At 33.4% G+C, this 27,597-nt stretch overlaps 1 protein-coding gene across 27 annotated transcripts in view; it reads left to right on the forward strand.

Annotated features, from left to right (window-relative positions):
• Positions 1–27,597, forward strand: part of PTPRD (protein tyrosine phosphatase receptor type D) — a 1,161,500-nt gene that overhangs the window by 121,706 nt on the left and 1,012,197 nt on the right. The window lies entirely within an intron of this gene.

The following is a 27,597-nucleotide window of genomic DNA, read 5'->3' on the forward strand; positions in this document are numbered from 1 at the left end:
CTTGAGTGATAAAACAATGTCATTGACCCCTTTAGGCAGCTTCAAAATGGAGGAATGTCACCCTAATTTCCCTCCCTGGGTGCGTCTTTCATATACACGGCCCTTTCTATCACTTACCTTCAAAAAAGTTGTCATGAAACCTTTCCATTGTTCCCAAGAATAACTCCAGGTTCCATTTAATGCTATTTTTTGTCTTTTATCTCTCTGAAATCTTCTTCATTCCAAGGAGGCATCAGGTACATCTCTTGAAGTGAAATAGGCCATTAAATATCTCCCCAGGACAGAATACTTGTTCTTTATTAAGTCCATAAAAAAGTCATAAAATAAAGATGTGGAAGACTACTTTTTTCTTGATAGGTCAGGGCGACTATCAAAGCAGCAGACATTGTATCTAACATCTTTCTTCCCTGGGGTGCGTTCCTGAACATTCTACAAAGTCATAATGCTACAGGAGAAAGAATCCTGGCCTCATTTGGTAAATGTTGAAGACACTAAATAGAATCATTTGATGTTATGTGGATATTTTGACATCAAGATATACAATAGCATAGTCTTCTTGATTTTTTAAAAAATATTTTAAAACAAAATCCTTCTGTTTGTATGTTAATTTTTAAATATAATTTAAGATATGTATTTAAAGCAATATTATGCATTCTTATGCAGATGTATGGTTAATGAAATCACTTTTGATATAAAACATTCATTTTTAAGTGAAAATGTATAATAGGATTTTCAAATAATTCTTAAAATTGATTAGACACAAAAGAAATTGTATCTGTCTGGAACCAAATTTAATAAGGTCATTACATTATATACATACTCATGCTTTATTTGATAAAAAGCTAGAACAAGGTAGCTGTTTGACATTTGTACAGCTTCATCTCTTTGTAGTCTCCCAATGGAAATTTAAACTTCTGGGTAATACCAGTAATTCTTAAACTAAAATTCTAGGGTCAAAATTCTAGTTCCTAGCTAAAAAATCAGAACATAATTTTGAAGTGGGCTGTAACAGTAGAAAAAGAAGATACAGAACTAGGATACTCATAGCAATGGAAATCCTCCCCTCCTTTTATGCATTGGAAACTTATGAGGGATGGGGAGAATGGAGAAGAAGTACAGGTAAGCAAGAAGAAATTATATGCAATATACTAAAACCATGGGACAGAAGGGTGTGAAATACATTTGATTCTACAGACTCTTAGCTGGAAATAAGAGCTCAGTATTGATTGACTACATGCATTTACTTTTAGTAAAACCCAAAAGAGAAGGGGAAGGAGAAAGGGGTTTGGTTATGTATAAATCTAGAGTGCGCAGCAGATGACTGGGATGATAGTACTACAGTGATAATGCAAATGGAACTATTTTCATTACATTTATCAAAGAAACCTTGGAAAGGTGGCAAAAATCTAACGGGCTGCACAGCTGCAGAAGGTGATTATATACCCATTTTCATGAGGAACCAAGCAGCCAGGAAACTACAAAACTGGCAGAGAGGAAAAGGACTTTGATAACAGAGCTGTATTTTGTTATGATACATTTTGAAGGGCAGTGAACCAGAGAGCAAACTTGACAGAAAATTGTGCAGAATCCCTAAACTGAGTTGCCCTCAGGGCATACAAAATTGAATGATATATAACAGTATCTATATGTAATAACTATGCAGTATGCTTGATGAGTGACAGGTATATTACAGACATTAATTACGTTAACAGGAATGAAATCCTGCCAGCTACTGAGCATTTCATAGGGCCTAATGGCTACAAATCCCTCTCACTCACTTTTTAATGACAACAACAGAAAAGTTCAAGATGTGTTTCTAGCTTCATCACAGGCACCAATTAGCTGTTCATGGTGTCTGTTTTTCTGCAGTTTTCAAGAACAATTGCATCATTAGAGCATTTAAAATGCAGTGTCAACAGGAAATAGAGCAATAGCTGCAAGCAAAAATATTACAAACCACAGAGCCATTATGTTTGGTTTTTCATCCCAAGTGCGATGTGTCTTAGACAGCATTTTTTTTCCTTCACTGCAAAGAAGAAGTGGAAAATAATTTAAGGCAGAAGAAAACCAGATTTAGGAAAGCATCTGTAAGCAGTCTAAGAGGTCCATTGTCATTTTCTTACTGCTACTCAGTTTTTTGCTTTTAATGTTTTTTTAAACAAATTAGACCCTCCTAAATTCTCTTGAGGAAACTTACAAAGGTATAGAGTCTCATACAAACAAGTGAAGCAGCAGTTATTCTGTTCCGTTTGCAGATGACTGGGACACAGTAGGAGGTGTCTCTTTTAGGGTGTTTGAAACACCTGAAACTATGTATTTTTTCCCAGCAATCTTACCAGAGTAAAAGCCCTAAAATCCTCATTTAGCTTAGATTAATAACCCATCTCTCACATTTTCTGTGTTATATGAGGAGACAGTTTTGTCTAAGGCTTTAATCCATTTCTCTTATCTTCCCAGTTCATATTCCTTTGTTCTGTATAGGGTCAAATGGTATTGAACATGAAAATAGTGAATCCTCAGCAGCTCTCAATTACATTTTATGAGACAAACCTATCATTCACTGTTGCAAATGAAAGGCGCTTAGGTTAAAAAGTACAAGGAATGAGACAGCTATAGAGTGGCACACTGCGTTGGGTATTATCAACGTAAGGACTTTGTAAACCATCGGTTTCATCTAGACTATCATATTTAATGACTGCTGTGGCACCTACATCTATTTAATCCTTACAAAAACATGAGCAAAAAAGTCCACACTTTCATTACCTGAAGTATGGTAAAGATCCTTCCTCTGGTTTGGTGCTGTACTGGTACATTGTGTCATATCTTTATTGAACACCTTAATTTCCTGAGTAACAAAACATAGTCAATAGTTATTCCCTTATTATCTCTCCTTTCTACCAGAAATTAAATACATTTCATATCACACTTCTATTTCATTTTTTTTCAAGATGAATAATAGCAGAATCCTCCATGGGAATTTTTGTATGAGGACTATACCAAAGAATCTCTCCTTACTCAAAAGTTCCTTAGTATTTCTGGTTACACCTACCACCTTTTTATTCTTCTGTGTTTTGTTCAGTAGTGGGGAGTACAATATTGAGTTCAGAATACAATAAAATTGTCATCCATTTGGTCTGCCATCACTTAACTTTGAATTTACTTTCAAAAGCTGTTGCTAAAATTCCCCGTGTGTTATTTAAATCTTATGAAATCCATGATTGTGGATATATATTTTCATTAACTTCTTCCAGATCTTTTTTGTGTGTACTGGCTGAATTTCATTAGCATTTTTTTCACTGTCTCACAAATGAATGATCATAGTGAGACCCAATATCAGGTAATTTTGTCAAGGTTCTTAATTGTTTCAATTTATTTTACCCTCTATTTGTATCACCAGCACTCTTGTGAGGATTCTCTCCACTCTCTTTCCCCAGTCCTATAAAAAGACCAGAAAAAAAGTTAAATCATAATACAAACACTGTCAAGTTTCTATGGCCAATCTTCTACCCTTTTGAAGCTGATCCAGTCCATACAAAATGCAGTCCTTGGCCTGATTAAACCATACCAGCACATAAATAATTTCTGATCATTACTTATTTTTGGACCTCCGTTGAATGCAGCATTACTGAGGAAAAGACAGAACAATATTTTAGTGCTGTCATAAGAGGATATATAGTCCACTCCAGATGAAAATCTGAGCTGCTATTATGTCAAGAAACTAACGTAAAACACAGAGTATTTCCAAGTGAAATGTATTTTAAACATTCTGAGGATATATTTTTACAGCTGAATGTACCAAACAGTGCATAAGGCAGCATTTAAAAAATAAGTTTCATCTGTAATACAACATAGAGGCTGCTGCCCCTGTTCTTTATAATTTATTTAATCCCTCATAAAATCTGGATTAAATTACAGTTAAATAAATGCAATGAATCTATCATGGAAACATTATCTTCTGTTTATTGTGTCCTCTTTAGATTTCTGTGAAATATCAATAGCATATTCCAGAGGGTGGACATGTCCTTGGGGAGCAGACTGCAGGATTTTTGACAATTTTCTTACCATAGACACACAAAAAAGCTCCCTATTCTAATCTGAATGTCATAAAACAAATGAAAACAATCGTTTGCTTGTGTAGAAAATGAGGGTAGATAAGTAAGCTAGAGTCAGTTAGCAGGCAAATATTAAAACTGTGCCTGTATTATTTCATTGTTCATAATTTAACGATGTATTCTCTTATTTTGTGTTCTTCAGGGCAGAAATTTTTTACACTCCACTCCCACTTGAAGTTTGAAACATAGTTTTGGAAATGTAGGACACTAAATGCTAAAATGCTTAATTGCTGCAATAATCTATCATTACAAGTCATATGTATTATCAGGGTAAGGAAACAGACTTTCTAGAGGCTTGTACAAGAAAATGGGAAAGCAATCATAGAATAATGAGAGACTCATTAAGGTGTATTGTATCTAGGAAAATAGTAGATGGGAGTGTAGACATATCAGCAATTAAGTTGGACTGATAGTAGCTGCTTAATTGTACCATCATTTGTAGTGACCATCCAGCCAAAGATATTAATTCCTGTAGGGATTTTGATAATAAGGTTTATGGTCATGAAAAAATCTTATGCACCCATGTAGGTGTTAATGTTCACTTAATAAATAGTGATGAGTACTTTCAGCAGTAATTTAAGGTATAAAGGACGCCTAAGCAACAAATTCTGATGTGAAAAGTGGGTTTTGCCTTTGGTAAGGCATCTCAACATTTGAGTGTTTGAAATATGTAGCATATAACTGACCAAAGGACTCTATGATCAGCAAGGATTCTTCAGTAATTCCTGTCATAAAATGAAAACTATGTAGTACACATTTCAGCTATACTTTCAGTAATACATGATATGCTACTAAAATGTAACAAGATTTGGGTTGGGTTTTATTGGTCTTAGGCAATAATGCAATTCAGTGAGACTAGAGTGTGACTCATTACTCTTTCAAAATATCAAATTGTGAAACAAAAATATTAGAAGTCACTGCAAGACAATATTCTCACAAAAGAAATGTTAAAATGGGTTAATCTAGCCCATATATGTTATTTGCTAACAGAAACACAGAAATGTGCGCTTCTTTCATCTCACTTACTGCTTTCCATTGCAGTTCTTAGCTAATTTGTTCACTTTTTGCCTTCTTAGGGTAGAAACATAGTTTCAAAGACCTTCTCATAAGGTACATAAACAGATACCTGCTGTCCTATGAATCTTCTCTACTGAAAGGACTTTACAGAAAAAACTGTCTCAAGAGAAAAGTTTTCTTTGCAATTAAATTATTGGAAAAACTTTGAAATTTATCTATGCTCTGTTGTCCTCATTATTTGTAATTTTCCAAGATCATTGTATGTGAAGAAGTTCATCACTGGCTGTGCGTTTATGTTATATTTATGCTTGATTTCAGAGGCTTAGAAGAGGTTTTGTGCAATTTGTTTGGGTACATTTTTTGTAGTTGTTTCTTTTGTCTGTTTTTTTTCCTGAAACCAGGATTTCTGATCTAATACCAACATTTGTCAATTCTGTAAAGTCCACAGACTTTGATATTAGTTTAAAATTACTAATAAATAGACTAATATTTAATTAAATAGAAAGAAAATAGAATTAGAGCATGTGGTATGGGTGCTGGTGCTGTAACAATAATTCTTTTTCCTTAGTGATGTACAAAATACAGAAGTGCAATAGTGATTAAACTAACCAATAGCATTTTTTACCAAGAAAATAGATATAAAATTTAAATTTTGAAAATGTAGTTAATGTCCAGAAATTTTAGCTCTACACATACCGAATCATTCCAGGATTTTATCAGTTTCAGTGTGCAAAGTGTTGGAATATTATTTGAAAGCATAGCGTCCTCATCAATCCCGCAGTCTTCAGGGGCATTCTGGTGGTCTGCTGTTTATGGCTTGCATGTATTTCAGGGTATGAATGTATGTGAACTCGTTCTGTCTGTTTCCAAATTTTTTTTTCGGGAGATATTTAAATCTTAGTACTAAATATTTCATTATATTAGTAGAAAACCTGGGAAAGACTGTACAAATTTAAAAATTAGCTGCCATGTTTGACCTTCTCTATAAAAGTAAAGGTCAGCCAAGGGGAAAGCATAGAAACAGATGTGACTTGAAAGAGTTGTTTTTCAGAAAAACAAAACAAACAAAAAAGCCCCCTTAAAATAATGGATAGCTCACATGCATATTTTTTAGAGTAGCATACTGCTCAGAAAGCTAATGAGGAGACATTTGCACATGTCCACAAAAAGCCCTGTAACTTTTCTCAACAATTTTTTGACACTGAATTTCCAGAAAAGTGAATTTTGAGCTTGTTTGTAATTCTGAACTCAGAGGCTTTTGTGTGATGATCAACAAAATATTAAATTTAATAAAGAAATTATAATATATTTTTTAAACTAAGATCTGCTTTACAAAGAATTCCCTTTCATTTATAATGCTCAATTTTGACTATTACATTTGAACTGACATGACTGTTACTACAAGGGAAGTTCAAAATATCACCTATGTATGAAATTCCTCTCAGATTTCTGTTATGTTCTGTTAAGTTTGCATATAGTATTGAGAGGAAATGGCTACCATTTGCAGTCTTTCAAACTAAATAAACGGAGTAATTTTTATTCTTTATTTCAGTCGTGGTTTTGTGAACAGGTTGTAGGTGGGCAGTCACCTGGAGCTGCTCAGGATTTTCAAGTTAAGCCCAAGTGAGGAGGCATTCAAAGCATTATGTTGTATTTTAAAGGGGACATTTGGAAGATGGAATAATGTGGAATATACTCACCTTGGATTAGTTTCCTCTTAAACTTTTTTATTTTAAGTTTTAACTCTGAAGGTATTCTATTTATGAGAATTGGATAACTTTTTAAAAATAGTTTTTAAACAATAGATTTTAGAATTTAGAACTCCATACTTCTGGCTGTTGTGCTTGGAATTTTGACACAGTTTCCAGTGGTGCTTTGAAAGCTAGGTTTTAAATGCAATTAGTTTTCACAGCATTGGAGTTGCAAAATGGATGTACTTCAAATATGGAACTCTTTATAGGTATTGGTGGTGTTACAAAATACTGCCTTCATATGTGCACTAGTGGATTTTATTTTTAACTGTAAACTGTGTACTCTCCTTTGGAGATGAACTGTGCATTCCAGTTCACGTAGCTAAAATGTCTGGCCTTTTTATTATATCTCTTTTTATAGAGGAAGTCTTAGGCAGTGTGAATGATTCTACTTGGTGAGTTGAATTTCCTAGTCTGATGGTGACTCTTTGGACTCGAGACCTTGGGAAAGATGTACGTAATTGCTTTACCAGCTTTTGTTAGTACAAATCTAGATGCTTGCAACTTAGATCCTTAATGAAAGTAGGAGTTTCTAGAAGGGAAAACAGCTGGGAGAGTGATTGATAAATTACAAAGTAAGGCCATAGATAGAGGCTAGGATTTTTCAGAGTCTCCAGAGCTAGTTAAGGTGGAATTTTTTAGTAGTTAATACTGTTGAATTAAGTAAACTTTTCATATTTCTTCCTTTCTTAGTATGCCAGCAGAAACTGAGTAAAATTTGTTGAGGAAATAAGCACACTTTACCAAAAATAGAAAAAATTGATATGAAACCTTTCTTTCTGTAAGACATTTCTAGGAATAATCCATATACATTTCATATGCATAGAAATGCACTAAGATGGCATTGATCTGTTAGAAGCATTGAGTTATGGAACCTTAGAATCATTTGGTTGGTAAAGACCCTTAAGACCTCTATGTCCAACTACTAACTCAACACTATAGAGCCCACCACTCAACCATTTCCTTAAGTGTCATGTTAAATGTTATGCTTTTTCTGACCTGGACTTTAATTATGTGCCAGAAACTGGTTCCTGGACCATAAATGATCATATGATAAAAAAGCTATTATACAGCAAGCAACACACTAGAACTAAAACTCTATTGCTAGAATAAACACAATGGAATGAATATTTCCAAAATGAGGCTTTTTGCCATACATACAAGTACCTTTGTGCATCTTTTTTTTGTTGTTGCTGTTTTTACTTTCTTGGAGATTGATTTTACACACTAAATGAATACACACTATATCAGAATGTAGAACATTTTGAAATTAAATGGGAATATTCTGTGATTTTTATTGGTTGCTTTATATGGGAGTAAAAGTTTATGGTGAGAGTCTAACAGCCAAGATGGGGTCTTTAAAACCGGACAATGCTGTTGTAGACTGAAGTGAGCCTGTGTGAAGTTACATCATGATTACAGTAGCTCTGAAGGTGAAAATACTACATCAGGTGGTGATCACATTCAAATTCCTTCAGAAAATTCAACTCTTCAAAACTGTGTTTCTTCAGCTTAGAACTTCATAAAATTCTTTATTTATGATTTGCAAAACATCTGAAGGAAACATGAGGCTTGCAATATTAAAAGGCACCAACTGTAGTCCTCTGTTACTCTATTTGAAATGTTTGCTGTCATTTTCATTAAAAAAATGACTATAAACTGTGTATAATCTTAAAAGGTTTTAGATTAATATTATAATGCAGAAAACAGTATAAGAACTTGACAGAAAAAATAAATTATTTAAAGATTAATTTCCAAATTGCCAGAGTGAAGCAATAAAAGAGATGAAACAAAACCTTCAGAATAAAGTGATGGAGAAACATGGGTCCTGAAGAAGACAGTTCTTGTTTTTGTTGTTTTCATACATGGTTGGGGTTTTTTGATTGTTGTTTTTTTGGGATTTTTTTTGAGGTGAAAAAGGAAGGTTTTTAATGCAATTTTTAAACAGACCAATTTGGAAATGCTCATATTTTGCTTCCTGTTGAACAATAGTGCAAAATCAGGGATTCAAGTGTTTCATATATGTCTATTTTATTAGGTCAGGTAAATTAGTCAGGAGGCTATTGAGTAATCCTTCTACAAAACTAAGTAATCTTGAATGAACATAGATACCTCTTGTCTACAGAAATAATTATTTGCAACATAGGGGTCTGCCAGTAGTGTTTTATCATGTTTTTTCTTTTAATTACTTCAGTGGGCTCAGGGACGATTTGGACGATGAACTTAATGCTGTCTCAGAAACATTTTGAATCTTTGGAAGAAGCATGGATGAAATGGAGCCAATATCTGCATCCCAGATACTGAATTGTGAAATATTTGGAGAAAAGTTGGTGCACCAGGTTGGGATGAACCATCTAGAAAATACTATTTGTTGTGCAAAATGACTGTTACATCTTCAGCTATGAACAGTCTAAGTCAGTGATAAATGTAAAGTATAGTACTTGTCCACAGCTCTTAACTATATATTAGCTCGGGTAATGTGTGGACATAAATCATTCCAATGACAATGTTGGCTTCAATTCAACCATAAATTCAGCTGAAGATTTTTTTATTATTACTGTGCTCACCTGCACAAGGGCTTCAGGTGGTTAAGTAACTATGATCTGAAAATTTCAGGAAGTGTTTCGTACTAGTCTTTAAATAGAACGCACTGTTCCCAATATGAGTAAGACACATGAACTTTTTATTACATCTTCATTTTAGAAATTAATTATGAAGATCCCTTTGCATCCAAATTGGACAATGATCATTTACTTTATTTAGGTTAAAGCATTTTTAGAATAGCTTACTTTGAAAAAAACATTTTATTACTCTTCACAATATGTTTATGTTGTGGGTTGCACATGTAGCTTTTACAGTTTGGATTCATTTGGGTTTTTTTAACCAAGATTTCCCCCCCCCCCCTTCCCTTTTACTGAGAAAACAAATGTGATTGTTGCTGGCAAGATGAGGCACCAAATATTGTTGTAGCATTGGCACCCCTTTTCCTCAAAAGGCAAATATTTGCAAAATATGGCAAATATTTACTCCCACAGAATTAATTATTCTTCATGACTGTAAAAACTGGTGATTGTGTCTGTGACATGTAAAGCTCTGTTGAACAGGAATGGAACCCGAATTGAGTGAAGTACTTGGGAGCTGTGATGAAATTGCATCAAGTATTTGAGTGCAGTTTCATAGCTGCATTTTGTGACTAATTAAACCTAGTTAGATTTTGCTTTCCCAGTTTTGTTGAATCATAAAAAGCAGTTCACTGATAGACACAATGGACCAGTTTTCAAAAATTGTCTAAAGTACACATACAGAAGTGTTCTTAAGAGTGAAGACTGCAATGTGTTTCACATTAAAACAGTGTTTTGTATTGCCATGCTACATTACATTAGAAGATATCACTATACTTTGGAGCTACTAATGACCTGTGTCCCTTAGAGAAGAAATGCTATTCCTGTTTCACAACACATGAAAGAGAGGCTAAATGTAACAGAAGTTACCTGCCCTCCAGTGACAGCTTAGGTGTTGGAGAGGTACATCGGGAAGGAAAGCATGTGACTTGAAGCACTTTTCTTTTTATTGATACTTACATTCAGCATCTTTCTTATTGCCAGTTAGCTGGACACACCAGGGAAATTACTTATTCAAAGTTGTTTCAACTTTAGAACAAATTATCTCTGCAGGTCTACTTCACCAAACTTACAAACTTATTATATACTTACTTAGTCTATTCACAGTTATGCTAAGCTTTGTAACCCTTTCAAGAAAATTGTTTCCAAGCTATATTTCTGCCTCAGCAAGCTTGGAAGCTGGCACACTTTCCCATCTGCATTATGCAGTATGCAGTATGTTGTATAGCATCAGTGACAGTGGAAATAGAGTTTCCCCCCCACTGCCTTTCAAAATCATTACTGAATTTAAATCAACCTTCCCAACATTCCTTCCGCAATAATTTGGACTTTTTCTGATACTAACATGTTCAGATAGCTGTTCTGCTGAACATTGATAATGCTTTCATATTTTAAAATCCATAGGATAATGGCCACATGCATTTTTTTCTGTACCTTTGAGAATGGACAGTGAAATAACCACTTACCTGAAACCTTCCTACTCATAACCATACTCTCAAAGAGTAAAGTGTACTCCACCCACAAACCCTGATCCAGGGGAAAATCTTCTGTAAAACTTGTAAGGACAATCTGATCACCTTCTTTGTATCCCCCTTTCCATTCACCCAGCTAATGAAGGAAAAGGCAAGCATATCTTTACAATTAAAGAGGCGTATCTATAACTGAGATGTAAGGAATGAGTCTGCAGGAATGGGAGACAGGAGGAGGACGGGGCTAGAAGATCAGTACATGGAACTGAAGACAGTAGAGTGCTGCAAATATGTGATGTATATTCTGTCATATTGGCAGGAGAGGCATGCTAATTTATGAATGTTTGAGTGCCACCAAAGTATGCTTCACTGATTCAGGTTTTCATACACAGAGATTGCACAGTGTACTACTTCACTGCAGCTTGTTCCTCTGATTTTTTTCTCCTTTCTCAATATTCAAGGAGCTTAACTTCCCCAAAAATATCTGACTCCTTGATATGGCAAACCTCCTTTCTAAGTGCAATGCTACACCTTTCTCACTGAAATTGTAAGTGGATGTCTGTCTAAAATAGAACTATTTGAACAGCATCAGTGGACCTGAAAATGGTGTTTTAAGCAAGATCTGTTTCAACTTTTTATTTCCCTTAATATTAACTAGTTAATAGATTTACAAAGAATAATACCGCTGATCATGTGGTATATGATATATTTTATAAGAAACTAAGAAGTCTTTTATTATCGAGCTGTTTGAATGTTACTCCTTACATATCAAAATTTGGAATACCTTTATAATTTCATCTGAAAGCCAAATCGAATTGGTATAGTTTTTTTTTTCCCAAAAAAACTAAGTAAGAATATGTGGATTCCTTTAGAGAAAGCATGTGCAAAGCCAAGGTTTTCCATGTATGAAAACCTGTATATCTTGTAGTGTTCAGACTGAATATATTCAGACAGACATTAAAAGAGAATATTGATGAATATTTCAGTCAGCATAAAGGGGGGTAGAATTAAAGAGAACCTGTACATGTTAATTCGCAGTAGAAATATGGCTTTTGGTAGGTAGCATTATTTTACAAACAAAATATATATTGCATCAGTAGCCCTAAGATGACTTTTTTATGCTGAAAAAAAATCTGTATTTTGCTTCTATATCTACATGGGTGATATATTCATTAGAGCTAAAAGGATAATAGATTTGGGGGAATGATGGAAACATATACTGGGACAGTTTAAACTGGCATCTACTATGCTACTTCAGTTCAAGCAAATACTTGCCACTGTTGTGGATTAGAAGTGTATTAGATATTTATCATATTAGGAGTATAAATTCAGAAACTAATAACAAAAAAATTGTCACAGTGTGATATTTCCATGAAATAGTAAAGACGATCAACAGAATATGAGCATACTCAATTGCTTGTTTGAGACGGTTGCCGTTTGACCTTATGTTTGTATGTTACACATTTTCTCAATAAATCTATTCAGGTTTTATAAAAATACAGTCATGTAAACATGTAGTTGCATAAAACTATCACAGAAAGATTATCTAACAGCATGATTAATGTCCAGATATGTCCAAGGAGATCTATAGTGTGCTGGAAAGGAATGGAGTTAAAAATGAAATTTGCAAATATTGTGACAGTCTGACTATAAATCAGATAGTTACTTTCACAGCAAGTATGCGTATGTTCTCAGGAGATGGAATTTTTGGCGCCAGGAAACATAATTCATTATCTTCCATGGTCATCTTTACCTTGAAGTACTTGCAAGGCCATTATTACTTTTTAAGTGTCTTTTCCAATTTTATTCAGAACTTTCTTAAGAAAAAATCTCTGGGCTACTTCTGTGGCATTAAATTCATGTATGACTATGAAAATTAACAGTTGGGGTTCTTCATGTTTGTACAATAAATCAAAGGATATTATCAGTAATTTGGATCATGTAATTATCTTATACAGATGGATAACTATGCAGTCAGATATGTTGCATCCCAAAGCCACTAGGACAATGGGTGTTAGAAACAAAAATAAAACAAAAACCATCTATTGAATTAAATCTAGAGGAGTCAGTGACACTGTCTTAATAACTGACGCTGTATGTACAAGGTGTCACTAATATGATTCACAGAAGAATTTCCACAGAATAATCAAAAATATTCCTTCCATAGCAGAGGTAAAAGGTCTGCCTGAGATGGAGATACCAAGGCATTGTGTTTGGAAGATCATTCAAGGGAAATTTCAGTTATTTTTATGACTCTTTTTGTTTAATCTCCTTGCTCACTTCATTTACATGTCTCTGTTTCTTCAAGGTGTGTTTTTTTCACTCTTACTAGGTACCTCTTGTTAATAATTCTGAGTTTCGATCCCTTTGCCCCTCTGTACCTCCCCATGAACAGTAGTGTTCATAATTCTTATTGGCAAGGGTAAAATTGGCTTCACAGTGGAGTTTTCCAACAAGATACTTCTTACTAGGGCATTGAGCTAGGCAGTGAGGGAACACAGTATGCTGAACACAGGGAGCTGAAGGAGCAAATGAAATTTTTCAGTGGCAGTCTAGCCATCTTCACTGATGGGCCATGCAATCATCCATGCCAATATTTATTGCAGGGAACTGAAGTGACACAAAAAGCAGTTGCTTTGCAGGCTTATCCACTGTTTTTTTCAGATTTTAATCCAGGTTTCTTTATCTATTGCTTCTTATCTCCTCTGCTTAGATGTTGCTAATCTCACTTCCCTGGGGAACTTCTAGAACTGACAAATCATATTGTATGTATGTCCACCTGTTTATTATCTTACTGGAATATAGCAAGTTTTAATTTAAATTCTTGTATTATTCATGAGGGAGACATTCATTGAAGATTCATTCCTAATTTATTTTGATCTTCTACTAAAAGTTTGAGCCTGTAAAGCTGTACAACCCCATACAGTTTTGCAGTACAGAAAACCCCCCAAAAAAAACCAAACAAATGAAAAACAACCCCCCCCACGAACCAAACCAACAAAAAAAGTTATTCTAGACTAAGGGATAATTTGAATATGCATGACATTTTAATTAATCTACAAAGGTATCTGTGGTTTTTTCAGTATTTCTCAACATCTACATAATACAAAGAAATTTTGCAAACACACTGTCTGTTCTTTTGTTAGTCTTCGCCAAAATGTATATGGCAAATAAATTTCTTTGCTAAGTAATATGTGCTTCAACATCAAGCTTTGTGAGCTTCAGAGTACTCAATTGTACAATTCATAAGGCAAAATCTGATTTTAATCTTCGTGTACATTCAATCATACCTGGCACTTGTGATACAATATCTCTGAAGTGATATGAATTTAAAATGAAATAAAAAAGCTATTGAATTGCAAACAATGTGATAGATCACAAAGGGTCACGAGTGTTATTAGAGCTATAAAACTCAAAGAGTGGTGTAGGAATGAGAGAGTTGTTCACCATCATCTTATTTTTTTTGTTAGGTATCTAGTTTTGTAGGTATCTAGATATTTTTTGTTAGGTATCTAGATATTTTTAAGAAGCTCCTCTCAGGAGATTAATCTACTTCCTTATTAGATATTTTCTACTTAGATCTTCTTACATTTGTGAGCTTAGGTTTCATAATTTTTAAAATGTTGCAATTTGCAAATAATTCCAGGTTTACAAGGAAAATACTATAAAGAATGGAAGAATACAAGAGTTTAAGTGATGGTTATCTGGGTAGATAATACAGGAAGAATCTGACACCATGCAATTTTGGTTTTTACATATTATTTACCTGAGAAAGATTTTTCTTTTCTTAAATATTTTCCATTTCATCTTCTATCCTTATGCCATGCTTAACCATAAGGATAGAAGATGTAATGGAAAATATTTAAGAAAATGAGATATGCTTAACCATGAGGACAGGAAATCCTCCCAACCATAAGTAACATTTGGAAAAGTGTGAAATCTAATACTGTGTGCAACATGAGGTAGAAGAGACATTAACAGCCTTGTAGAGATTGTGTGTTCTTGAAGTGTTTTACTACTATTAATTTATCATTAAGATGTAATTTTAACACTTGGCATTCTTGCATTTTCAGTCAGGTATTAAAGTTTTTTTTCTGTTAGATTTGGGATTGGGGGTGATGAAAGGAGAGAGTAAAGCTACAGAAACGTAGACATGAGGCCAGATATAACAAAGGCAACTGTAGTTAGGAAAAAGAAAAATATAACTATAAAACGATCACTTTGATTGCTTTTACATTAGACGACTGTTGTGTATTTTCTTTTAAATCAGTTGTTCTTGAAGTTTCTTTGAGTTGGTCTTTTTTTGTTTTCTGTTGTGGTTTTTTTTGTGTGGGAGTTGAAGGTCTTTTTGGGGTTAGGTTTTTTTATTGAATTCTTGAAAAGAGACTTTAGTCTAATGTGTTATTAATTTGACTAAGAGTAATTTGGCAGGGTGAGGAAATGTTTATGATTGCTTATCAGCCTAATGTCTTTCATCTAGAGTTAGTTACAGATGGGAGATTAATTCATTAATCCCTATGATTTTTCTCTGTCACATACAAAGGTGTCTTTATTATCCCACAAGCACATGCATACAGTTAAAAATTTTCATGCATTTGCTAATTTTTATTTATGAGTTTCCTGTTCACTGAACTTCTTACATTAAAGCATAAGAAACTTATCTGGAATTTTTTTGTGTTAGAAGTTGAACATCTACTTTTCTAACTTCTTTCTATTGCCTTATACAATTCCTTACTAGCAGCTCCTGCATAGAGATTTCTGAAAAAAAATTAAGTCTTTGCAACAGTGCATATTCTGAATTTTCAGTGTAGATTTTTCAGAGCTGTTGTTATTTCTCAATATGTGAAAATTTCAGATTTAGGTTTGTGTTTTTGTTTTCCTAGGCAAAGAAGGAAAGTCAGTTGTCTCCACAGATTTCATATTTTTAATTGCTCTGTTTATCTAATTTTATGTTTGTCTCAGTCATTTTGTCAAAGACTGAAGCAAGTTAACAGGAAGTATTTAACCAGGAATTATTTATATCATATAAAGGGAAATAATTGTTAAGAAAAAAAAAGAAAAATTTGATCTAGGAATGAATAAAGACCACATCTCTATATTTCTGGATTTTTCTTTTTTCAAATTTTGACCTTATGATTGGGAAAATATATTTCAAAATACCATAGAAGTTACAAATTTCCTAATTGTCTTAGGAAGGTCTGTATATAGAAAGCTATGTGGATGGTTTAAAACAGGTTACACTACTACACTTTTAAAATTATATTACTAGACTACATGGGGGAAAAGGTAAAATGAGAAGCGTGAGAAAAACCATTAAGACCTCTTTCTCAAATGCAGAGAGTATCTTTTGTCAGGGGTTGGTTCTTTAATTAATTTTTACCTAAAGCAATGTAGAATTGTGTCAAAATATAAGAGGAAATTAATGCAGTGACAAAGTATTAGGGAACAGGTGAAAAATAATTTCTGGTAAGATTGAGAATTATTTTTATTTAGGTGGAAGACTTTTGAAAAAAAAGGCAATAAAATTTATCAAGCATTTCAAAATGCAGTGACTAAAGAGTGAGAGGATTAAGTGTTTTGTAATTAATTAAGTTTTATATGAGTAATGTAGTTCAGCATTCAAAATGAAAATTTCGCCTGAATTCTTACAAGACTTTTCAGTTTGCAAGATCTCTTAGAGGTGGGAAAATCAACTCATTGAAGATGTGGGAATATCTTCATTTGATTCATTTGATGCTACACTTGATAAAATGCTTGAAAATAATGTGTAGAGAAGAAATCTGTGTTAAAAGAGTGTGTAAGCATTGAATAAATCTTCATACTTTTTATTCTGACCACGGAATGAAATGTTCACTGCATGACAATATAGAACAAGGTATTCAGCACCATTTTTCTTTATTAAAATATTTAGCCCATTAATTATGTTAAAAGAAAATAAACTTTATCATTTCCCTGTCTGAACTTTCTTGAAATTTCATTGCCATTTTCATCTATTGCTGAGCAGGTTTTTCAAGATTTAAGGGAGCTTGGTTTTCCTGTGACAGCTGCAGTCGTTTTAATGCACAATGTCATGAAAGGACAGTACAATGAAAATATAAAAGTCAAGCTTGTTGCATATGTATGGCTTTTGAGTAGCTGAAACTAAATTTTGTCTATTTGTGAAGTCTAAAATACAGTTGGGATTACATCAGATTTACCCTTCAACTTTTGTAAGGAAAAAGAAGTACATGCTAATGAAACATTCTTTAAGAAATTTCATCTCTCTACTCCCCCTTTAATGCTATTTTTTCTCAGTGTCCTACTTTTTAGCTGCAGCTTAGAGTAACTGAGCTATGACATGTAATTCATGTAAAATGTCACAAATGGTGTCATTCATTAGCTTTGACAAAATTACTGGCATTGATTTGAACAAATGAATTTAATTGTGTCCATGTGACCTCAGTATATTGAATTAGCACTGTTTTATTAGATCCTCAAGAAATTAAATTTATTAGATCCTCAAGAAATTAATAAGATTTTTTTTTACTTTTTGAATATTCATTAGTTATGTCTGAATATAAAAACTTCAGGCAAGGAAAGAAGTATTTTTCTCTAATAGAAAATTTCAATAAATAAAAATCCATTCCTCTTTTCTGTATTTTCTGGTATTTGAATTTGGCAAGCTAAGCTGTGAAATTTAGAGTAAAAATGGATTTTGCAGGAAATTTATTTTATATTCAAATGCCATTCTTATGCCACACATAAAATTATTTTGTGCACTTTATGTTGAAGTAGTTGGAGGAGTATTAAATGTGAACTTTATTACCGATTATTTTATTGCAATACTTTCCATTACATAAACTGAGAAAAACTCTTTGCTGGTTGTCTTAATTCAGTTAGGAAGTAAAGGGGAAAAAAAGGAATAAAAAAAAAGAAAGATGAAAGGTCAGAAAACAAAAATAGCATATGGAAATTATCTGCAACTTTGGAATGTGGCTCTGTTAAATATCAGTGCCTAGAGCTCACATCCCACAGTAAGATCTGGACATACGTGGGTGTTTGTTATATATGTTGCTTTCTAACCCAAAGTTGACTTTCAAATAGAGACAGAAATTTCACTTATTCACTTACTAGAGATCATCACAGTTATAAAGTCTTGCAATTTACTGTCAAAGCTTTTGGCTTAGTCCTTCATTCCAGAATAATTATTTTCCTCTGTAAATCAGTGAGGAGAAGGGGGTAAGGGCAAACCCAGATTTTCTTTGAAGACCTTTTGCTGGCCTTTTTATTCTTTCATCCATATCGAACTCTAGCAATAAGCTGCCATAACAATGCCATTATAGTCTCTTGGGACAGTGCTAAATTTTAGGATAATGGAAATTACTTCACCTAGCTGAAATTGAGAGCAAAGTAAGACATCCATAGAACTCTTCTAATCCAAAACAAAATCTTAAATGTAACAGGTCAAATCTATTTTGTTAGATCCCTTAATTGCAGCCATGGAAGGCAGGCCAGGGTTACAAAAAACAAAAAGGAAAACAAGCAAAAAAGTAAAAAAACCCACCAAAACCAGAACCCCCAAAAACAACAACAACAAAAAAAAGAGATACAATCAGAAACATATGCAAGACAAAACGGTCAACAGAGCTAATAAGTTGGATCAGTCAAGTCCCACCTTGCAAAAAAGAGAAATAGATATGTCTGCGCTTTCACAAGCATTCCCTTACATATTCTTCCCTTCCTCAAGCTCTCCTTCCTGTACTTATTCTTTGTGTGTATGGCGGTGGACTCTGATGTTACTTACCATCTGCTCTGAGTCATTTAGTAGAGCAAGAGATATCACCACAATAAAATATTTGGTTTGACATTTTTAGATTTATTTTATCTTACAAATGCAATAATGCTTCTATTATGTCTGACCCATCTCTTTATTGACCAACCTCTATGCCTGACCATAACAAAAAGAGATGTTCCTCAGATAGTGCCAGATCAATATTTGCAGTGCGTACACTTTGTAGCTCCACAAGAGCCACAGGATTTCATTAACATTGTTAGAGGAATATCTCTGCTCATTCTATTTATAGACCTCTTGTTCATGAATTTCCAGTCTCTTAAATGTACTGATACTCTCTGTCTAGTTCTTGAGGCAAGAGGTTGTAGAAGTACGCTGCCTGCAGTGGCAAGAATTATGTGCAGGGTGAAAGCAGGGATAAGTTTATCCATTGGTATTCCATGTTACTTGAAGTACTGAAAACCTGGAGGAGAAATGTTTTCTGATGCTATGATTATGTGGCACTCTGCACCACTAGATTATGGTAGTTGGAGCATTGTTCTTTTAAATTTCAAATCACTCTGCCTTTATCAGTATATACTGAAAAATTGCTTTGACTAAATGTTCATCTGTGAGATCTGAGAGCATTTGATCCTTTAAAATATATAATATAATTCTGATCTGCAACAGTAAACTCTGTAAACCTAGGCAGTCATTGGCATACCTGACTTGGATGAAAAAAATTCATCAGCTTTGTCCAAAATAAATAGGGTGAAACTAAAATAAAATCTGAGATTTTTTTCAAGACAAATAGAAAATATTTCTTCTCATCCATCATCTTGATTTCTTGAGTGTCTGGATACAGGAATTTATTAATAAAGATTCTCAAAAATGTCTGTAGACATCTGTCTCCAATGAAGTCTTGAAGAAATTAATGTTTTGTCTTGAGAAACAGGGAGATTGCACTGAGAAATTGGGGTAAATATTTTTGTACTGATTAGGTTTTTTAAACTTCTAGAGGTCTATTTATCGGCATGTAAAGTTTTGAAGTGCTGAAGTATCATAAGATGAGTTTTAAATTTCATGTAGAAATGATGTAAGAATTTTCACTATTGCCTGGAAATGAGGACATATATGCTTCAAGATTTTATATAGCAGTTACTGGTGTTACATGTGCTGTTGGTTTAAGCACTTTTACTGTACATATATTTTATCAGTGACATGTAAAGGTTTCTCGTTATTTATTAAGATGCACTAAATCATAGGCATAAGACTATTTCATCAACTTTAAAAAATGTTTTCAGTGTTCAAAGGAATGGTGAAATTGTATGTAACTGAAGCAATATAACTGCTGTCTTCAAAGACTATATGAGCTTCACATTAGGTTATAAAATTGAATACATAAGCGTGCAATTGATAATCAAGAGACTCAAATGATTATTGGAAGAGAAAGTTTATTTCTTTTTCTAATTTGCCAGCATTTTTTCTCCACTAATTTCTTAATATTTCCTCTTTCCTCTTTTTTTTTTTTTTTCTCTCTGACTGGAAAATTGTCCATAATTTCCAGCGACTGCTCTGTTTATTTTGACAAAATTACCTTTCTCTGTTTTGCCCTTTTATAATCCAACTGGTTTTCCTATCTTGGGGTCTCAAGACTCTAATAGTCAAGGCAGTAAAAATGACATATAAGCTTCTCTTTTAGAAAGTTTGTATGGTACAATTATTATATTTCTCTTTTTCATTTCCATAAACGTCTTTCTTTTGACCTTGAGATCTTTTCAAATATGGACATAGCATTCATATTAACGCATATACTGATTGACTTTCTGAATTTTTTGCCGTTTTTACTTATCTTGTAAAGTTTATGCTTTTGATCTTTATCTGTCATATTAATGCCTCAGCATTGTCAAAACACAGCATCACATTTGTAGTGTGAATATTTCTATCTATAGTTTTGGATAAAGGAATTCAGCAACCTGAGGAGAAAACAGGCATAAGGTGTCATGATCTCTTGAAGAAATCTGGATGCAGAACTCCCTTACATTACCCTCATTAAAATTTGCAGATTGCATTCCTCATTGATTTGTAGTTCTGGAAACATCACTTATGGCTGAAATTTCATCTAAAACAGATTCAAACTCTAGAGAGCACTTTTTGTATCCTCTCTGTAAAAACTCGTTGCAGGCTTTCTACAGCAGATTTTTTTTCAACTTCATTTTTTCCCCTTTTTTCTTTTTCTTTTTAATGTATGCATCAATTATGTCTCAAGTTCAATGAACGTTGGATTTTTTCTTTTTTTTTATTTTACCAAGATATTGATATAGAGCATTATTTATTTCTGTTGAAAAAGAATATAAGTCTGGTTTGTTTACAAAATGCAGTCTATTGTTTAGTCAACATAACAGAAGTTACTTTCACAGAGATTGGTATGCAGAGGTAGCATAATTTGTGTTTGAAATGTAGTTGTTAGCAGCTATAGCTATACAGCTGTCATATGAAAAACGGTTTTCTGTTTTTCAAAGATACAGCTATAGACAAAAGGATGTTTCATTAACTACGAGACCAAGTCTTCACTCCTCTTCTTGCTAACAATATAGTCACTCTAAGTTCAAAGACTTTTCTTGATAGTTTCGTTATTCTAAGAGATGAGAGGGATGTCATCAGCAATTAATTCTTGTAAATGTCACAGGAATAAAATATATAAACTTGAAGAAAAAAAAAATCACAGATATTTTAGCTGTTTTGCTGAAATTGGAATGGTGTGAAAGAGCTGCTGAAAGGGTAAAAAGCAGCTTCACAAAGAAAACTGCCTATAAATAGAGGTTGGCCTAATTCTTGCTTATTCTATAGTTGGTTTGTACTGCTTCATGAAATCAGTGAAAAAAATCACTCCTTATATCATTCAGTAGCTGAACTAGGAATTTTCTGCTAAAAACTGAATCTAAATGCATTGAAGCCATATGGTTCCACTGGGCATAAGCACCGGGAAAAGAATTTTTAACCCCCTTTTATTTTTTTTCATTTATTTACTTGAAATGGGAACATTCATTATGTATTTTTGAAAAAGTATGCTATTTTAATTTTATTTTAAAGTATATGAACTGTACACAGACAATTTAAGGTATATTATATATGTTTTACAATGAAGTTAAGCTAGAACAATAGACAATGTCTCATATGAGTGAATTTCTTTGTTAAATTTTCCTATATTACAATAGAAGGAAAGAAGTTGCCCAAGCTATGTTTTATTGTCTCCTATACTTATTGGCAAAATAAAAGAAAACAAAATATTATGTATCATGATTCATTTAATCTCCTTAAAATTCTGCTTGGCAAAACAATCTCAGGGATTGTATTTTCCTTAGTTGCAACTCACAAGTTAAATTCAGCTATAGATGTTCAGAACTTAAAATATATCACATTGTTCCCATTCTGTCTTTAATGGAAATGTAATGCACCACAATCTATTTTTATCTCTGAAAGATATCTCAGACAATTATTTTTGGTTTAGATGAATGTATTTGTCTTTCTGTGGCCAGTACCATAAAAAAGGGGAAAAGGCTCATTTATCTGTGTAATTAAAGGTAAACCAATTAAATTTAGTAATAGTGACATGAAAAAAAGTTTAATTTTATATTATTTGTATTAGATAATGCGTTGATGACAGGAAGAAAAGGTTTGTAGAAGGCATGTGTTCCAATAAAGGACCAGCTTATTTTATTATTTGTTATGTATACCCAACCTCTTTGAGGTGGGAAACAGACCATGTTCAAGGGGCAGTTGTCTTGCATGTTCAGCACTTAATTACTATAATGGTACTGTTTAGGTAGTTTAATAGCCATAGTTGACCTTATAGAATGAGAGGTATTTCACCATGGAGAGCAATTACTTTACTAGCATTAAAGAGTTTCTTATCATTCCTTGAAGAGTCTTAGACATTAATTTTCTCCCAAACTCCCTGTCTCCCAATAATTTTCAAGCTACGCCAATTTCAACCAAACACAGCAGAAATTTAGATTCCTTCAGCATTAACTTATTAGAGGTTCCTATGATGTCATGGACTAAGCAGGTGAAAGATTTCTAATGCTGGATCTTCCAGAAATTCCCCTAATGGTCTCTAAGCACAGTGGTACATCTGGACGAGAGAGCACTGTGAAACAGTCCTGGGTCCTCCCTGTCCTGTCACTCTGCAGCTTCTTGTTACCCACCTCTCTCTTTGTGTGATCTTAAGATATGTGACAAGAAACTCCATTCGTGACAAATGTTGTAGGATTGAGCACCAGATAATGTTATGTCATGGTTCTAAGATGGAGATAATAACAGATGCAGCTTGTTGGGAAATAAACAGACACAAAATCAGGTTTCATTAAATCTTTTATTCTGATAAATAATGCAAGCCTGGCCACTGGTGATCATTCTTTTGTTTGGGGGCTTACCCAACAATTGGAAAAAAATTCAAAAAAACTCAAAAAATGAGCCCACTTTACTTATTTCTTTTTATCCAAACCAACTGTTCAAAATTTAATAGTGAAAAATTAGTACCTAAATTATCTGGTGAGTAGGGATACCATGAATAGTAAGCCATGAACTCTTTAATAATCATGCATTCAGGCAGTCTTGTGACCTGAGTAAGAGTATAGAAAGGGTATTTTAGATTAAAGCTCTTATTTATTTCTTTCAGAGGGGGCTTTTTTACTAAATCTTAATGTGTATTTGCAATTTTGACAACTAGGTTTTTTTTTTTGCAAACAGCTCTGAACTGTTAACTGAATTATGGAGGATAAGATCACCAGCCTCCTAAATATATTGTTAAGAACAATAAGTATTAGATATTTTTTTCCTGGAGAAGAATCAAAGCTGTTTTGTCTAAAACAAAACAGATCAGTTTTAGCAATTTATTTGTCATTATTTCACCTTTCAATGTAACTTGTTTAGGCTTTACCTACTTATATCTTCTCTGAGCATATTTTAATACTGATCCTGTGGTTGTTTATGGATGCTGAGATCTTGCATATATAGACATTACACGGATTTATGACTTCAGTTTATGATAATATTTCCAACATGGTAAAGTCTCTCCTTCATTACATGGTGTATTTCACTCATCCCTTTATGAGCTAACCCTGGGATATGCTTATTTATTTTATAAATGATGAAAAGTGGGGACTTAGCTTGCAGAAATAGGCCTTTATAATCTGATCTGAGCATATATTAGTGAGTGTTAGAATATTCACCAGTGTTTTGTAACTGAGAAATATATGAACAATTCGACAGATTTGATTTTAAATACCTGCAGAAAATGTTCCCAGAGTGGTACACATGCATATACTCAGACTGTGAGTCCTTGTTCAGATAGATATGAATATATGGAAACTTTTCTATTGTTAAAGTCCATCCTTTGGGCTAAATATTGGCAAAAAACAAGAGTTGTTTTGTTAGCTCATTTGGGACTGAAACTCTCTTCAACCCTTTTTTTCACACAAGTTAACACATTTGAAACCTTGTCATCTGGTTGCACTACAACCAAGTGAGAACTAGCACAACAGAGCTAATTCATTTGGATAACAGTGCATATTTTTGCTCCTGAAAATGATGCTTAGCAGCCAAGTTCTAAAAGAACCTGCATAGAGGTTATGACACTTAACAGGATCCAGATCTCTTGACTTTTCTTCCTATTATTCTGCTGGAGAAAGAGAGGCAGAAAAAGCCAGACACTTTACTGCAGAAGTCTTGAAATTCAAACAGATAATTGGAGACATATAGGAGGAAAACACTTCCAATCTTCTCATGCAGTCAGGTAAGTGCATCCCTGAATTCAAGATCTCAAAAGGGGGAATAATATTATCGTGCAAGCTGTGATACAAAGAACTATGAGATTTCAGCTATCATAAGAGCATGAAGTGCTTTGCTTTGCTTTATGCTGCTTTTTCTTTTGACTGATTTTATGCCATCATAGGTGCCCCACTTAGTCTAAGAACATGTTTTTCTACTGCACAAAATAAAGGCATTATTTTTTTGACCTATTCTAGACTGCAAAATTTAACCAATTGCAGCTAATCAATAGCAGAGCTGTGATGCAGTCACACTGTGCAGTCATGGAATAATTATTAGGATGATATGTATGTTACGTACCTACATAATATCACTTTTGTCCTTGTTCTAAAGATGAAAGTATATGCAACAATGGAAGAGCCACTTAAATCCTTTTCCTCTGAGTCAATGTAAGAGTTTGTATTTCGTGCTTCCAAAGCCTGTGGGACTGTGGGACTGTGGAAATTGAAATATACATGCTAAGACTGAGTCAGTTTTTTGTTTGGTTTTGGTTTGGTTGTTTGTGGGGAGGTTTTTTGTGTGTTTGTTTTTGGTTTTGGTTTTGGTTTTTTTGTTTTTGTTGTGGGGTTTTTTTGTTTGTTTTTGGTTTTTGTTTATTTGGTTTTGGTTTTTAGGGGTTTTTTTGGGGGAGGTTGGGTTTTTTGGGTATTTTTTTGGTTTTTTGTTTTTTGTTTTTTGTTTTTTGTTTTTTTTTGTTTTGTTTTGTTTTGTTTTGTTTTTTTGGTTTTTTGGGTTTTTTTGCCTAAGAGAGAGAAATGTGAAATTTAGCTGTGGAAGGGTTGTTTTTGCTTACTGCCCTCCAACCCAGTTTTGCATACCCAAAGGAGTAAATCACAATTTAACTTCTTGTTGTATCTTTCAGTGAGAACATAATGTGTTGGCTAAAATTAGTTCAGATTCTTTATTCTTATTCCCCAAATTTCCATGAAAATATCTAGAGGTATGCTATTCCTGCTGGGCTCATCTTATGAACTGTATGTGTCTTAACTGTCAAAGTCAGGGTGTTATAGATTTCATTTTTCATTTATCTATTTTCTTCAATAGATGATGGAGTGGAAGGTTTTCTACTAAAATTGTGGCTAGTATAGCACAAGGGATACTGCTTTGTTACAAACACTTATATTTTATGCAGTTTATTTAGTTTTAGTATTTTGGGAGATTTCCCTAGCTTTTTGTATTTAAGATCTTAAAAGTTAGTGCTATTACTAACTGGAAAAGCAGGCTATTACTTCTGCATTTAACAGATGGCTTACAAATGTCTTAGACATATAAAAAGTGATTAGCCTTAAGGATGCTTTCTGTGAGAATTATTTGAACATATTTTACCGCTCCACCACCTTTTACCACTTCCATTGAACTTAAGAATTATACGAAGAAGTTTCTAAAAGCTTTTCCTTCTAATAACTAACTTTAAATTTCAGATACTCTGTAATTTATTCAATGCATGACTCTTCACTCATAGTGGTTCCATTTAAAAAACCTATATGAAGAAAGAAGACAAGTAGTCTGGTTATACTTTCAGCAGAAACTCTATTTTTATTTCTTTTTCTGATGATGTACAGGACATTTCAGAGGAGGAAACAGACATGTTTTCTATACATAATGATTTTCCTTCATGATGGGAATTGCATTTTTTACATTTAAAAAATTAATTTTAAGAACACTCCAATTAAAGGAATTGCATGTAATTTATGTATTTTCTACCATTTCTGTTATTTTAATTAATCTACAATATTTTTAGTCCTGGGTTCTATTTGGACAATTTGATTCTAAATAATAAAATTCACGAAAGAACAACTAGAATACAGTTCATAGTAACCACTAATAAAGCTTCATATTAAGTGTGATTCCCCTCAGTTAATGTTTTGGCCAAAGACATTCTGAAGTATTGGAACAGTATTAGTTGATTACAAGTATTCAGACAGTCAATAGTAACCAAAACTATAAATGTTTGTGTTTAGTTAGATGTTATATTGATGGGGTCAGGCATATAAGACAGGCATCTTATTATTATACCATAGGGATATAATAATCAGCTATAACATTCTCCATTTCAGTTCTTGTTTATAAAGATTTACAGTTACCAGTAGTATGTCACTGGTGGTATCCCTAAAATTTGTGTCTGAAATATCAGTTTAAATTTGATGTCTTTACAATTGCTGTGTGAAAATGCTGTAGGCAGGGTGCTGGTTAACAGTTTAGCAGTGGTGATTGGAACAAAATGGAATAATCAGTTGTCTCATACTATCAGTTTAGGTCACTGCCACAAATGACATTAGATATATTCACCCACTTTAATTTCCTTTTCTACCTGCCATTCTGCCTAAAAATATTAACCACCATCAGAGTCAGTGAAGAGTACAAGACTGAGTGCTTTGAACAGTTGAAATGCACACAAATACAAGCAGTTTATTATATGTTTCAGTAAGAAACATAATTTTTCTTATGTGAAAAAAGTCAAACAATCTCCGCCCCTACAGCACCACACATAAATATTTTAAGCTGACCCAGTTTCATGTTTGGCTAATATAACCCTGTGGGAAAACAACAAATTAGACATATATGCACAGGTAAAAGAAAACCAGTATTTATTCAGAAATACAAGCCATGTAACTCTGTGGGAGACAACAGTAGTCTGACACAGTGCAACCTGAAGATAAATGTTAGGAAGATATTGAGAAAAGATTGTTGCAAACTTTAGGTTTGCTTTTTTTTTTTTTTTCATTTTTACATCAAATGATATGCTACTGTATGGTTGTATTTCTGATACCAAGCAACTTTCTCAAAATTCTAGCATTGAGATGCTAAGAAGCCCTTTATGACATAGTTATTATATACCTTAAAAAATAAAAAAAAAAGCCAAAAAAAACCCAAGAAACTTTGACAGAATCTCTGAAGGCAGTTTGCATGTTCTGTAATATGAAGATCCTGTAGTTTGTGTGCCTATAACATGTATCTGTCTTCAGAGCAGGTTGACCATTTTTAATGGAACACTTTTATCTTTGTGTATTGCTGAGTCATTAAAGCAACCCCTGTGCTAGGCAA

This window comes from Camarhynchus parvulus, chromosome Z, assembly GCF_901933205.1.
Source record: "Camarhynchus parvulus chromosome Z, STF_HiC, whole genome shotgun sequence".
NCBI lineage: Eukaryota > Metazoa > Chordata > Aves > Passeriformes > Thraupidae > Camarhynchus > Camarhynchus parvulus.